The 13,543-nt window shown below is 42.6% G+C and overlaps 1 long non-coding RNA gene across 1 annotated transcript; it reads left to right on the top strand.

Annotated features, from left to right (window-relative positions):
- The first annotated feature begins 1,240 nt into the window (after positions 1–1,240).
- LOC135373381 (uncharacterized) lies at positions 1,241–1,825 on the top strand. The gene is made up of 3 exons (XR_010416432.1): positions 1,241–1,326; positions 1,696–1,721; positions 1,811–1,825. It is a non-coding gene; the product is annotated as an uncharacterized LOC135373381 (long non-coding RNA).
- The last annotated feature ends 11,718 nt before the right edge of the window (positions 1,826–13,543 follow it).

The following is a 13,543-nucleotide window of genomic DNA, read 5'->3' on the forward strand; positions in this document are numbered from 1 at the left end:
CGGGTGGCCCACACGAGACTACCGGTGACGTCACGCATCGTACAGGAGGTGCGAGAGGGAACGTTCGGAAGTTTCGGTTTCGTTTTGAGCTTTCGAGCTCTTTAGCGACTAAGGAGCCCCCACTGCCAAACCGATTTTATTTCTCATTTCAGAAGAATGTATCGAGCTCATTTACACAGCTGTTATAATAGCTTCGGATTGTCCCGGAATCTCCCTTTAAGATGCACCATCCGAAGTTCATTTAAATGATTTTTGTGCGCGCAAATATGTTATCTGTAAGAATGTCCGTAGGAATCTACATCCTCTGTGAGAATCCCTAAAAAAGAAAGCTCTAGTCTTGTAAGAAAGATTCTAGGATTTTTCAATCATTGGGATGGTGCAGCTGAAGTAAGTCATCCGTGCCAACTCTTTTTTGATCGTTCGTTATTCGCCTGCCGACTCCAAGTCCCTTCCTCCGTGAGGTGATAGCATCGCGCGTAGGTACACGAACCGCAACTAACAGACACCGGCCTAACGACAAACAGCCGACTGTACGACTACCCTTTGAGGGCTCAACAATAGAAAACCTTTTTTTTTCGATTCCCCCGTTTTTCTTTTTTCTTTCCTTCCTTTGTTTCGATTCCGCCTTTTTTCTTTTTTCTTCCGTTTCCTATTCGTTTCCCCCCTTTTCCTTTTTTCCTTGTTTTTTCGGAATAGCAAGTCGGCTCTTTGCCTGGCTAACCTTTCCTTTATTTTTTTCTTAATAAACCACCCCTAAGAGACTGACAGTTAGTATGTCACTGAGAAGTTGCACATGGCTCACTAGAATTCACTACCCACTAGCATGACCTGCTGTGACACAGCACACTGCGGAAAGAGGAGTAGGGAGATTAGGAAAAGGGGTTATAGAATTCCAGAACACACGATGGTTTCCGCTTACTACGCTGTTAGAAAAAAAAATGTATTATTACGAGTGGTTGTCCGTTAAAACTGACGGACGTTCGACGGCTTCGTACGAGTGGTGCATAACGTCCGTTTCCACTGGAACAGTGTGAAAAGCAGTTTTTGACGGTGCAATCATCTGTATCTTTATAGCACGTTCGTTCGTATGCTTCAGAAACGGGTAGAACCGTATTCGCCCAGCGCCCTTTGCGTTACAGAGAGGGGTATTATCTTCGAAATCCTCCCACTAGAGGACACCACGGCTGTGTCGTTGACCGTTGACCTGTTTTCCTTTTCAAATTTCCGATGGCGGCGACAGCGACAAACGCGTATCGGTCTTTTTTTTTTTCTGCTAGATCCGGGTACTTGGGCCCTTGAACTTCTTCAGTGCTTACGCCACCGAAGGTAAGTAACTGACCCTGTACTCATTGTCACCTAAATAGCACGGTGCTCACGAATGTGCATCCCAAAAACATGCCGGCTAAAATCAAAATAAGCACAGACTTCTTATTCCCTAGGCTGTGGTTCGTCTGATGCGCGTTCTTATATCCTGCACTCACAATCCGCTGCAGTGTAGGCATATTCAGAAGTTTGTGTATTTTCCTAACTGACAAAAAAACGAAAGACCGAATGTAATAACAATTACGCCATACACAACTCGGCAGCATTAGTGAGCGTCACATTTGCATGTCATCCTTGTAGTGCAGCATAGCCTCGTCTTTGCCTAAATGATTGTTACCGTGTGATGGACATGGCTTTTTCTTCTTTTTGCAGACTTGGATAGAGGTTCCAGATTTTAAGTAGAACTCCTTTTCTATTTCACATTACTTGTGTCCGGGGGAATGTGCTGGCCCAACCATTAGCTCAGGTTCATACATTGTCGTTTCAGATGGTGACATTTTCAGTCAGAGCACTTTTTTCTTGACGTGAAACGAGCGATACCCTTCGAAGCTGTTCGGATGCTCCTTGATGTTGCGATGCTTATGTTCTCTGCATACTTTGTCGTGAACATGAAACACCCATGATGCATGCGAGCTTCACTGGAATTCGTTATTGAAAGGTACGTTCAAGGACAAATGAATGTAATACTTGTCCACTTATTGTTCACCAACTAAGCGGCATGGTTTCTGACAGTGTCCTACAAAGCCAGCGTGTGTATTCCACTACTTATACGCATGATACACTATTTCATTAACGGTAACGAAAAGCAACATGTGCAGACCATGACTAGCTGATACCTGTCAACAGAATTCTGCACTGCGAGTGTAGTGAAAGTTTAAATCCTGCGACGATTTAAATTTGAATGAAATCGAATCCCACTTTAAACCACATTTATCATATCCATTGCCAAATCCAGAAGGCTGGCAACATAAAAAAAAATTCCTGGAAGAACAAGCCCAACTAGCCAATCTAAATCCTGATACTTCCACAGAAGTAGAATGCAATCAAATTTTGAATTCTTTATTAGAGGCACTATTCATTCTGAAGCTAGATTTGCTTGCAAAATGAAGTTTATATCTAAATTCATTGGAATTTTCCCATACTTGATATTGATTTGATTTGCTGCATCCTTACTACCTTAATTGTATCTTACTTAAATGCTTCGTGTTTCTTCCTTTAGACATATCATGAACCAGCCAGAGGAGCGGGGCACAAAACAAGCCAGGAAGACACATTCAAGAAAGGCACTTAAGGTGATCGAGCTGTTGCGTCAAACGAAGTGAGCCTTCCAACAATACCAACTTGTTGAATAAATATTTTTATAAAGCACCGTCCCTGCACCTGTTGTGTTGTGATAAGTAATCCGAGCAGCGAATGTTACATCGTGGATGTACTCAAGTAGGTTTTCCAGATTAGAAGAGACGTATCACCACTCCAGAGCACAAATACATCGTACCGTATATCGGTCAGAGGCTGCGATGCCCTTGTTCTATTTGTCTACATATCTTTGTTCCTGTGAAGCATTTATATGCGGTCTCCGTTAGTGCAATTGGGTATGGGTTCCATAGCAGTACCTCGTCATAAGTACAGGTTGGGACAAAAGTTTACGGAACACGCGAGCGAAGTAGTTTTTCTTCGGTGCGACGCCCTAGCGGCAGCAGGAAGCGGGTGAGTTCACTGTTTCGGAGGGATGGAAGGGTGCGCTGTGAGCAACACACAGCGGTAACTCGTACTTCCCAGGCACACCCAAGCGACACTGGAGCGACCACTGCGTGTCGCTAACAGCGCATCCGTCCACCCCTCCGAAACAGTGAACTCACCCGCTTCCGGCAGCCGCTAGGGTGTCGCACCAAAGACAGCCACAGTGACGAATATGGTCGTCATGTGTATATAGTCACAGTTGTGTAGTCATATATGTACAGTCCCATAGTCATGCAACCATATATACATTGTATCTTGTGCATTATAACTAATACCAACTAGAGTATTAGTGTGTATTAATATTAGTATTAGTACTCGTAGTGTGCTCTATAGTATGAGTCGTCTAATAAATTTTCTCAAACAAGAAGTACGTCGCTCGCGTGTTCCGTAAACTTGTGTCCCAACCTGTACCACTCGTGTATAAGGAATGTGCGTCGTACAGGAGCTACTGCAAACGCGTGGAGCTGTAGAAAAAAGCTGGTACACTTCATTATTACACTTCATTATAAAGCAACAATCACTAGTAAAAAAACGGCACACCTTAACATTGTATAACGAAACATGTGCGGTAAAGAAACAGTGCGCCGTACACCGTAGAACGGACAAATCTCTGCAAATACGGCATCGGTAAAAATGTCCGTTTTTCTACGGTGCTTTCGTAACGTCTTGCAACGGAGCATTTGTTTGTAAAGAAACTGTGCTCCGTTGATCAGGAAACGGACAAATGTATGACAATATCATATCGAGTAAAATTCCCGTTTTTCTACGGATTTATTTTTAACAGTGTACACTAGAATGGCCCAGCAAAGACACCGGGAATATGTCACAGAGGATTGATATTATGAGTCAGGCTCAATTTCAAAAATATTTGATTACTCAAAATGGTAATCGGATTACTGGAAAAAATACTCAAAAAGTAATTGATTACAAGTAACGCAATTACTTGTAACGCGTTACCTATAGAAGGCTGCCTGTAACAATCTGCATAAGCGTCAACGCATTGGTAAATAACTAGATCATCTGCGTAAAGCCGTACTAAACTATAAAGATTTAATGGGAGGTCGTTTATGTATAATTAAAAGAGAGTTGTACCACCCGAAGTGGTCCCAGCACAGACCCCTGCGGAACACCAGACAAAACTTCGGATGAACTAGATAAAGGGTTGCTCACTTAACGCGTTGCGTTCTAGACGTGAGAAAGGCCCATATCCACCGAACAGTAGAGGGGTGAAGATTAATAATAGATTAACATTAGATTATTATCAATACTATATTAATAAAGACAATAATGCTAATCAAACGATTGTGAGAGACGCGATCAAATGCGTTTTTAAAATCGCCGTATATAACATAAGCTTGCAATCCATCTCGTGTCTCTCGGTTATTCGTTCCTTCATCATCATGCACCAGTTAGTCTGCGCCCTATCCCTTTTATTGCAATTCATTGTTTGTATATTCAAAAAGGTCCGTTACTTAGTTCGAAATGTTGCTACTCACAGGAGTACTTTCTGCTAAAACCATGCTGATTTGCGAAAAATATGCTAAACTCGTCAAGGCGATTCATAATACCAGCATACAGAATGTGTTCAATAATGTTATATACACACAGGTCAGAGAAATAGGTCTGGAATAGAAAAAAAAAAGTAGAGAAAAAAAAGGAAACGTAGGTCACACTGGTGCGACAAGCTGTATGTACCATGACGCTTGATGTGTGAAAGCACTGAATGATTTCTTTCAGCAAGTATCTCCTGGAAAAACAGGTCTGTCGTGAAACGTTTCCCTGGATTTTGTTATTTTAGGAATAGGCCTAATTATGCCGTGTTTCCAATCCAAAAGAACCTCTACAAAATCGAAAGACTGTTGATATCCTATGGCTAAGACCTTTGCCGACATTACTTTGGTCACTTTCGAAAGCTTTGTTGTAACACCATCACGACCAGGGGTGTATTTTTTTTCAGGTGTAAAACTTAAACTGCAAAACTGTTTTTCTTCTTTTGTTCAACGCAGGCCACCCGCGAGTTGGGTTACAGGCATGTACGTAACGTGTTACAAGTAGTTGCGTTACGGTTAATCAATGACTTTTTACACTTTTGAAGTCATAAATTACATTTTTGAAGCAGTAATTTTTGCAGTAATCCAATTATAGTGTTGAGTAATCAATTACTTTCGAAGTAGTGTCTGACTCACATAATACCAATGCTCTGTGACAAATTTCCTGTGTCTTGATTTCGGGGGGGGGGGGGGGATATATTTATTAGACGAAAAGGAAAAAAACCGGGGAAAGGTCAGCCAAACGGGACGTCGGCTTGCTATTCCAGAAATAAGAAATAATAATAAATAAATAAAAAGAAAAGATACGAATTAAAGAAAGAATGAAATAATAATAAATAAATAAAAAGAAAAGGCAAGAATTAAAGAAAGAAAGAAATAATAATTAATAAATAAAAAGAAATAAGAAAAATTAAGAAATAAAGAAGAGAAAAAGAATTAGGAAATACCGAAAAACTAACAAATGATGAAAGAAGGATGAGGTAGATTAAAGACAAAGATGACAAAAAAAAAGATGACCAACAAACGGTGAAAGAATGATGAGATGAATCACAGAAGATGACTTTAAAAGGAAAGCATGAGGTTAATGCGTTGAGGGTGAGAGTGGGGCACAGAAGAATGGAGATTGCACGTCTGAGTTCACAGGGGGGGGGATTTGTTTATTAAGAAAAAAAGAAAGGAAAGGGTTCACAGGCTATTCTAGTGTAGTAGGCGGAAGCCATCGCGTAATCGCGTTCTGGAATTTTATGCTGGCCCCTCTTCCTAATCTCCCAACTCCTCCTTCCCCAGTCCCCAGTGTACTGTGTCCAGGTACAGCAGGTCAGGCTCGAGAATTCTAGAGAGTCATGTGCAACTTCCCAGTGGCATACTAATTGTCACTTCTATTGCTGAGGCCTCAAAGGAGGGGGGCGGGTCAATGCCCTGACAGGGAATAAATATACTGCAAAAGTGTTTTTCTTTGTTTTTGTTCTTTTGCGCAGAACGATTTTTCCCGTTTTTCGCGAGCGCCAAACATTCGCGAATTTAAGTACCCGCGAAGTAGATGCACTGATGTCACCGAGAAACAAGAGCTTGCGTTTTTCAATTCAATTCAATTCATTTTTCGCGAATATAAGTTCCCGCGTCAACAATGGCATCCGCCAAAACGCGAAAATTTGTTCCACGCGAAATCAGCAACTTTTACGGTACTAGTAGTAGTACAGTCGGCTGCTTACTGTATAAGTGGGGTAATTTCGCCGTCCTAATATTTCGCGAATTCGCGTGGAAGCGGACAGAAGCGGAAATTGCAGCATCGGGGAGATCGGGGGATCATGTGACACTGCCGACAGTGAACAACGACACTTAGCCGGCGTGTACCAGACTTGTACGTAACGGGTAACGGGTAATTGCGTTACTTGTAATCAATTACTTTTTTGGGTAATTTGTAACGTAATCGATTACTTTTGGGGCCCAGTAATTTTTTGAGTAATTCAATTACAATTTTCAGTAATCAATTACCAAGTGATCGATTACTTGGAAACTAAAGAATCCACATTGTTCGGGACGACGCACACACACATATATGGGATGATTCACCGCCGCGAGAAGACAAAACCAACTGCCCTCTGCAAGTTCGGTGTCTTATATCTAGGACTTTTCCCGCAACAATTACTTACCCGAGGACCCCGAGGTCAATTGCCACAGTGTTCCGCACGTGTAGTGTATTTTTGAGTCCACTGTCCTCTCCCCATTCATGTGTACTAAAGTTGAACACTGCTCTTATGAAATAAATTCTGCTTCATTGCTGACTTCGTTTTTGCTTCGTTTCGCTTCGTTTTTGCTCAGTTTCCTTTTTTTTTGTGGATATCTTTTTTTTACATCTTTTTTCTATCTTTTTTTATATCGTTTTCTCAGATATCGAAAGTAATTGGCAAAGTAACGCGTTACTTTTCAAGGCGTTACTTCATTACTTTTTCCGGCAAGTAATTTGTAACGGTAAAAAATTACTTTTTCGTACAAGGTAACGGTAACGGTAATCAATTACTCTTTTTTAGTAACGTGTACAAGTCTGGCGTGTACCGACTTATAGAGGCCTATCGTGAACTCAAATCCCGTAACAATGTCATACGTGCTGCTGGTTTTGTGAAAACAGGTATCTGCAATGCCAAGTGATACACTGTGCGAGTAAACTGCTGATGTTGAACCCTAGCAGCGCAACCTCTTGACCCATATATTGGTCAAATATTGGCTATAGATACCCAATATTGGGTCGGTTGTGCCAATATTGAACCAATATTGGCCTAAGGTGTTGGGGAAGTGGCGTTTCAGTCTGAAATGTTTGACAAGAATAAAGATGGTCGAGTAAGTCGATTCGTCGTTGTGGAGCTCATGTCGTCGCGAGTTCCAATGCCCATACATTTTCATCCCCCCCACTTATATTTCGCGGAACCTTACTTTCGCGAAAGAAAAGTTCGATTGCGAAGTTCGCGAAAATTATGTCCTCGCGAAAATTTCTACTTTTACAGTGTTTAGGCTGGTCTCCGTCAGTTGCGATACTTGTGATTACGTGCGACGCTGTCACCTCATGGAAGAAGGCACTTGTGGAGTCGGCAAATCATCAAAAGAGATTGACACGGAGGACTACTTCAGCTTCAACGTGCCTGTGGGCAAAGACATCGGGAATGCTGTTGTCTCGCGGTGCTCATAGGCGATAAACCATATCTTGTCATATCTTGTGTAGTCGACCTGCGCCTGACTGGCGTTTTCTCCCTTTCTTATTTTTTCTTTCAATCAACATATCCCCCCACCCCCCTGTCCTAGCAGCGCTTCCTTGTCATTTATCACCTAGAGCTTGATCTTACGACAAGTGCTTCTGAGGTGCAACACAGCTCTTCTTGTATCTTGTATATTGTACATGGAAGTTTCAAGTGCTGCTGTAGAGCGGGTTTTCAGCGTAGCCGCTGATATCTAATACGAAAGTACCGCAAAATAATAAAAATATTGAGCCGTGACTGGTTTTAGTGTGTAAGTAGCAACGTTATATGTGGCTGATTTGTTGAGACATGCAAAATATTATTGCTTACTTCACGCGCGAGCCCTTCGCGTTATTTGCAATCACTTGGGAGTTGGGACTTTTTTTTTTCTTTCAAGGCACACAGAGGCGCACCATCTTGCATACATTGAAAGTAGCGGCCCGAGTAACGCGTTCCTTTATACTCGTTACTCAATTTTATTTTGAGTCGAGTAATTTAACGGTAATCAATTACTTTTGCCAGAAGGGCCTATGAAACTCCCCACTCATCATCCTGTAATAAAGTTGTTGTTAGTTAATTGTTTGTTGCCAGAAGGATAACCGTAATCAATTACCTTTTTAGAGTAACGATTACAAGTCTGGTTGCGTACGAGTATGACGTAGCATCACGTGACCCTAGAACAGCCACCCTTCCGCGGGAATTTTCGAAAGATGGCGGACGTTGAAGTTTCGATTTGCGCCAAATTGTAATGGGTATTCAGGAAGAGGAATGGGGACAGCTGTAGCAGGTTTCACCTGCTACAGCTCCCATAAGAGCCATGTATCAGGAATAGAAAATCGCGTGCAGCATGTTCTGGTGATACCGCTTCGCATTCGTTCACCTAGTTGGACGTTGCCCGTGTCATGGGGAAACATTTCGTGCAGGTTTCGTCGGCGCATATTGGGATCTTCGAGGTTCCATTTTGGTTCCAAATTTCCGACCCGTAAAGGAGCTTCCACGCAATGCACTGAAGTCCTGGTTCAAGCCCCCGGCCTGATGAGTTAACGTGAATGCACCATGTATTTTGCAAGAAACGCGTGAGTTGAGTGTTCTGCACGGCTTCTCAAACAGCGTACAGGAAGACAAGTTCGTAGATTTGTCGCGCATGCAATAATAATAAAGATATAGTGCTGTCGTGAGACTTTTTCTTCGATGCACGCAGCTTGTGAGAAGTGGCCAGTGGCGCGGGCAGGCAAGGAATATCGTGATAAACAAGCACAGGAGATGATATTAGTTGATTTACTTCCCCTTCTAAGAGGTTGGCACTAAAGGTAAAGCACCAGCCTACCGCAGTGGGATGCGCGCATTGAAAACGCGTGTCTGACTGTGCTCTTGATTAGAAATCAGTGTGTTATTTTTCTTATGGTGTTGCTTTTTACACGCAGATTTGTGGCTGAATTCTGCGAGGTTCCTTTGAAGTTCCAAGCTTTTCAGCTCGACTCGTTGAGGAAGCTACACTTGGGTGTGCCAATGTGGGGGTTCCTTTGCACACTTTCGCGTGAACTTCGCGTGTTCCAAATACAGCTTGAGTGAGTTCGAATTACGAACCACAGGTCCAGCTGCTCCTACAACAGCAAGATCTGAATAAGCCGTGCGAAAATTAAAATTCGGATAGAAAGATGATATTCCGAGGGAAATGGTGGTAACATCAAAGCCACGAACATCTGTTTGCTATGTCCCGAACGCGCAGAACCGGCCACGCCACCTTTAATGCTCGCTATGAATCGTTCTTGAAACAATTGATTTATGCGGCCATATTTGCGTGTGGATGACGTTTTGTTTGCGCTAAATAGCTCTAGGCGTTTCTGATTGTTTTCCTCTGTTTCGTTGATAACGTGTTTTGCTAAATAGTTATTTATGCGTCGTTTGTTATTCCGTTGTCATCGTCACGTCTTATTTTGTACTGCTGCTGCACACAAAAGAAAAGAAAGAAGCATCTCGAACACTGTACGCAATGTACATGTACGCAATAGATCTGTACCTGAGAAACGTCATCATGACGTTGGTATGGACACACTGAAACCGAAACAAATCGAAAGGGGATGGCTGGGTTGCACAAACGGGCTCAAGCCCCCTATACTTCGTAAAAGTATCGCGGACCTTTGAAGATCGCCGCTTTCCTCCTCTCTCACGCGGTCTACGGCGTCTTGTCTCATTGGGCTTTCGCTATCACGTGGTGCGGAGCTCCTTTCGTAGCCGCCATTCCCGCTGCAGAAAGCGAGAAGACGTATACCAATGGCAATCTATACCACTGCGCTTTTTTCTGGGCCTCCCTGTCAGTGTTTTATGCAAAAATTAGTCGCCGCGCGTTCGGGTGCCATACTCGATAGGGTGAAGGGAAGAACTTTTTGCGTGGCCTTTCATTGCAAGGGTATTTATAAGGGAACGCCACCATCTCAGCTTTGCGAAGTAAAGGCTTTGTAGGCCTTTCAGTTTTGTCAAGCACAGACTTTTAATTGTTTTTATTTTAGCTTACCCACGCTGTCGCCGTCCAAAGCTTTCATCGTCACCGCTTAGCCACATTTTGCGTCCGGTTGCGCCGCTGTCGGGAATTTTTGTTTATGTTCAGGACCATTTTACGGATGGGTCATGTTTATGCAGCCAGTGAACATTGCATGTATTCTTGAGGACGTAAAAGAGTGCGGAGTATTTGACCGTACAGTATACCGTTGTCCTGTTTCTAAATCAACGCATCTCACAGAACAGTGTCGTTTGTTGAAATTTCTGTTGACGTGTGATGCCTTTTTGACAGTTACTTTTTTTGTGTGTCCCCAACCACTTCACTTTATTGAACAAATGCGTATACGAAGAGGGGAGTCAAGTCCTGTAGATCACATAAACAAAATACAGAAGCCGACACTGAAGATTTTTGTTTATTGAACAAAGTTGAACCAACACGTTTGAACCAAGCAAGGATGCTGTTTGAATCCAGCGGATCTTCAATACGTTAAAGACATGGCAGGACGTACAAAATTTCAAGATCGTTCGAAGTAACCCAAAGTATGGCTTATCGGAGTTTTAATAAAGGACAGCCTAATTACCTAAGCAATACCCTACGATAGCTACTCCTACATCTATTCTTATGCCATTGATATGTCTCTACTACGGGAAAGAGACTTTCTTTGTGCCACAGAATATGCTTTCTGAAACGACAAACAAGTGAGAAGCGAAACAGAACAAGCGAACGAATAGAAGGGACTCCTTTCAACCATATTCTTCAATGAGGTGTTTGTAAAAATTGATAAATAATAATCCGTCCAGGGTCATCATCTACAACGCATGTGCTGCCTCACTCCAATGTATCTGCTCATTGCCACAAACACAGTTACTTTGTTGACTGAATGGGAGCTTGTCCAAGGAAACAAGAGTGTTCCTCGTAACAAAACTTGAAATGTTATACAAAGTTTAACAAACTTGGTACGCTCAAAAATTAAGCGTTCACATTTGGTTGAGCGCCCTTCAGACGTCTGTCTTCCTTCCGGCAGTCATTTTCTTGTTGAGGCCACCCCACAATTCCTTAGACTTTATGTGGAGGCAAGAAGGACAACATAAGAGGAAATTGTTTCAGAACTGAATGTTTACTCATTTTGGTTTTATGCAAAAGTCATCCATATCAACTCGCTTCAAAATTGACTGGTATTGCACTGACTTATGCGCAACCCAAGATAATGATCATGACTACATCATCAGGGGCATTCATGATTATTATATTACAGGATGAAATGGACTTAATACTGGTGTTATCAAAATAAACCAGCGGTGAAAGGACACAGACGAGGAATAAGTGATGACACACACGCTGGACTACGAACAGTTTAATGACGAAAATGGAAGATAAAAGCAGGTTGCACTCGTGTGCGGTCCTGGTCGAGTAAAATCCTACATTCCATTATCGGTGACCCAAAGTGACGGCTCGCGAGACGCAGCTGTGATTAAAAGCTGTAACCTTTTATTTTCCGCTCCTGTCATTAAACTGTTAGTATAGTCCAGCGTGCGTGTTCCCTTATTCCACGTCCGTTTTTTTTTTTCGCCCATGGTTTATATCGTTTATATCACTCTGGATGGACTTGCGATTCTCGTCGTAACAACCACCTTCTACTCAGTTTCAAAACCTCGAACGAAATGGCTTTCCCAAATCTACCAATAGACGATTTCAGAAAATGCCAGCGGGCCCCGCACGGTGGCGCAGCGTCGCCACAATCGTATTGCATCATGGGAGTTTATTTTCTTCGCTGTTAGCTGTCTTCGAACGTCGGCGGTTTCCATTCCTTGAACCCGTGGAGTGTCACTGTTCAATTGATGCGACTGTTATTTGATGCCCGTGTCTCCTCGAAACTTTATGTGAGAAGAGTGACAGACGTAACTAGGTAAGTCCATCTTCTTATAACCGTATTTATGAGTGCCAACGAGGTGCTCGTCATGGGCACATGAACCCATACTCCGAGTTTTGTTTTATGAAACTAATCACTCACGAAATATGTACGTAGGGTGCGTGCATCGTACTTGCGGTCTCGATCGACCACACTCAAGTGTAAAATGACAGAAGCGTAATTATGGGCAAGAACGGTCATGTTCGAACCACAAGCAGTACGTACGGTTAACAGTCTGCTGCCATCGGGGGTTCAGGTTCAGGTTAGCCTCCGAAGGGGCAGAGACAGGATTTTAAAAGGAGCTTTTTATAACCGGCCCTGTGAGTTTTTACTTCAGTTTTATCGGAGAAAGGAGCTTTTCAGTATGTCATGTATATTAGTTCAATTTTTGTTCAGTTATTGATTCATTAGCTTTAAGTGGTTCAGTTAGTGAACAAAAACAAACAACAACTTTATCTTGAGATGGAAAGTGGGGAGGTTCATCGCAGATAGTGAACAGTTACACTCATAAATAGTGCAAAACTGGGTACGAAGTCGACTGTTCGCAGTATTTCTTGCATGTACTGCAAAATACGTTTTTTCAGCCTTTCAGTAGTGTAATCAGAGGAAAAAGACCAAAATCTAGAATACTGTCTGATATCATCATCATTTATATGTTTACACGTTTTCCATTTGTGTCAGGGAAGCATTGTTGAGCACGTATAACTGCTACTGTGGATTTATATAAACCCTCCCAACAATTTCTCTATGAGTTCTTTCTCGTCTCCTAGCGATGTCAGCGAGGCCTGCCAGAGGTGGAAACACTTGTATTGTGCCACAATGCAACCACCATACCCTCCGCAACAGAGAAGTGTCATGGCATTGCTTTCCTAAAGAGGATGCTGCCCGAGAACTCTGGATAGAAGCTCTGGTTCGTGACACAGTGCTGCCGAGGTCATGGAAGCCCAAGCCGAGCCACAAGCTCTGTGGAGCACATTTCAACCCATGTGGGAAAAGGCAGTACATGGATAAACTGCCACGCTTCTTGAAACCAGGCACATTCATGCAATCATCCACGGGAGGAAGTAAGCCTCTACATTTCATACGCGAGAGTGGTAATGACATAGATAATGAACCATGTTGAAAATAAACATCAAAGTACTGCAAAGTCATATGGAAACTCAACACAGTAAAGACCAAATGTGTACGTCAGTTCTGTACTCCCATATATGCTTTTGTCCCTTTTTATATAGTGACATGCTTGTCATTATCTGCATGTAAGCAGATTAAACATTGTCACGCTGCTGTTGCT

The sequence above is a fragment of the Ornithodoros turicata genome, chromosome 1 (genome assembly GCF_037126465.1).
Source record: "Ornithodoros turicata isolate Travis chromosome 1, ASM3712646v1, whole genome shotgun sequence".
NCBI classification, from domain to species: Eukaryota; Metazoa; Arthropoda; class Arachnida; order Ixodida; family Argasidae; genus Ornithodoros; species Ornithodoros turicata.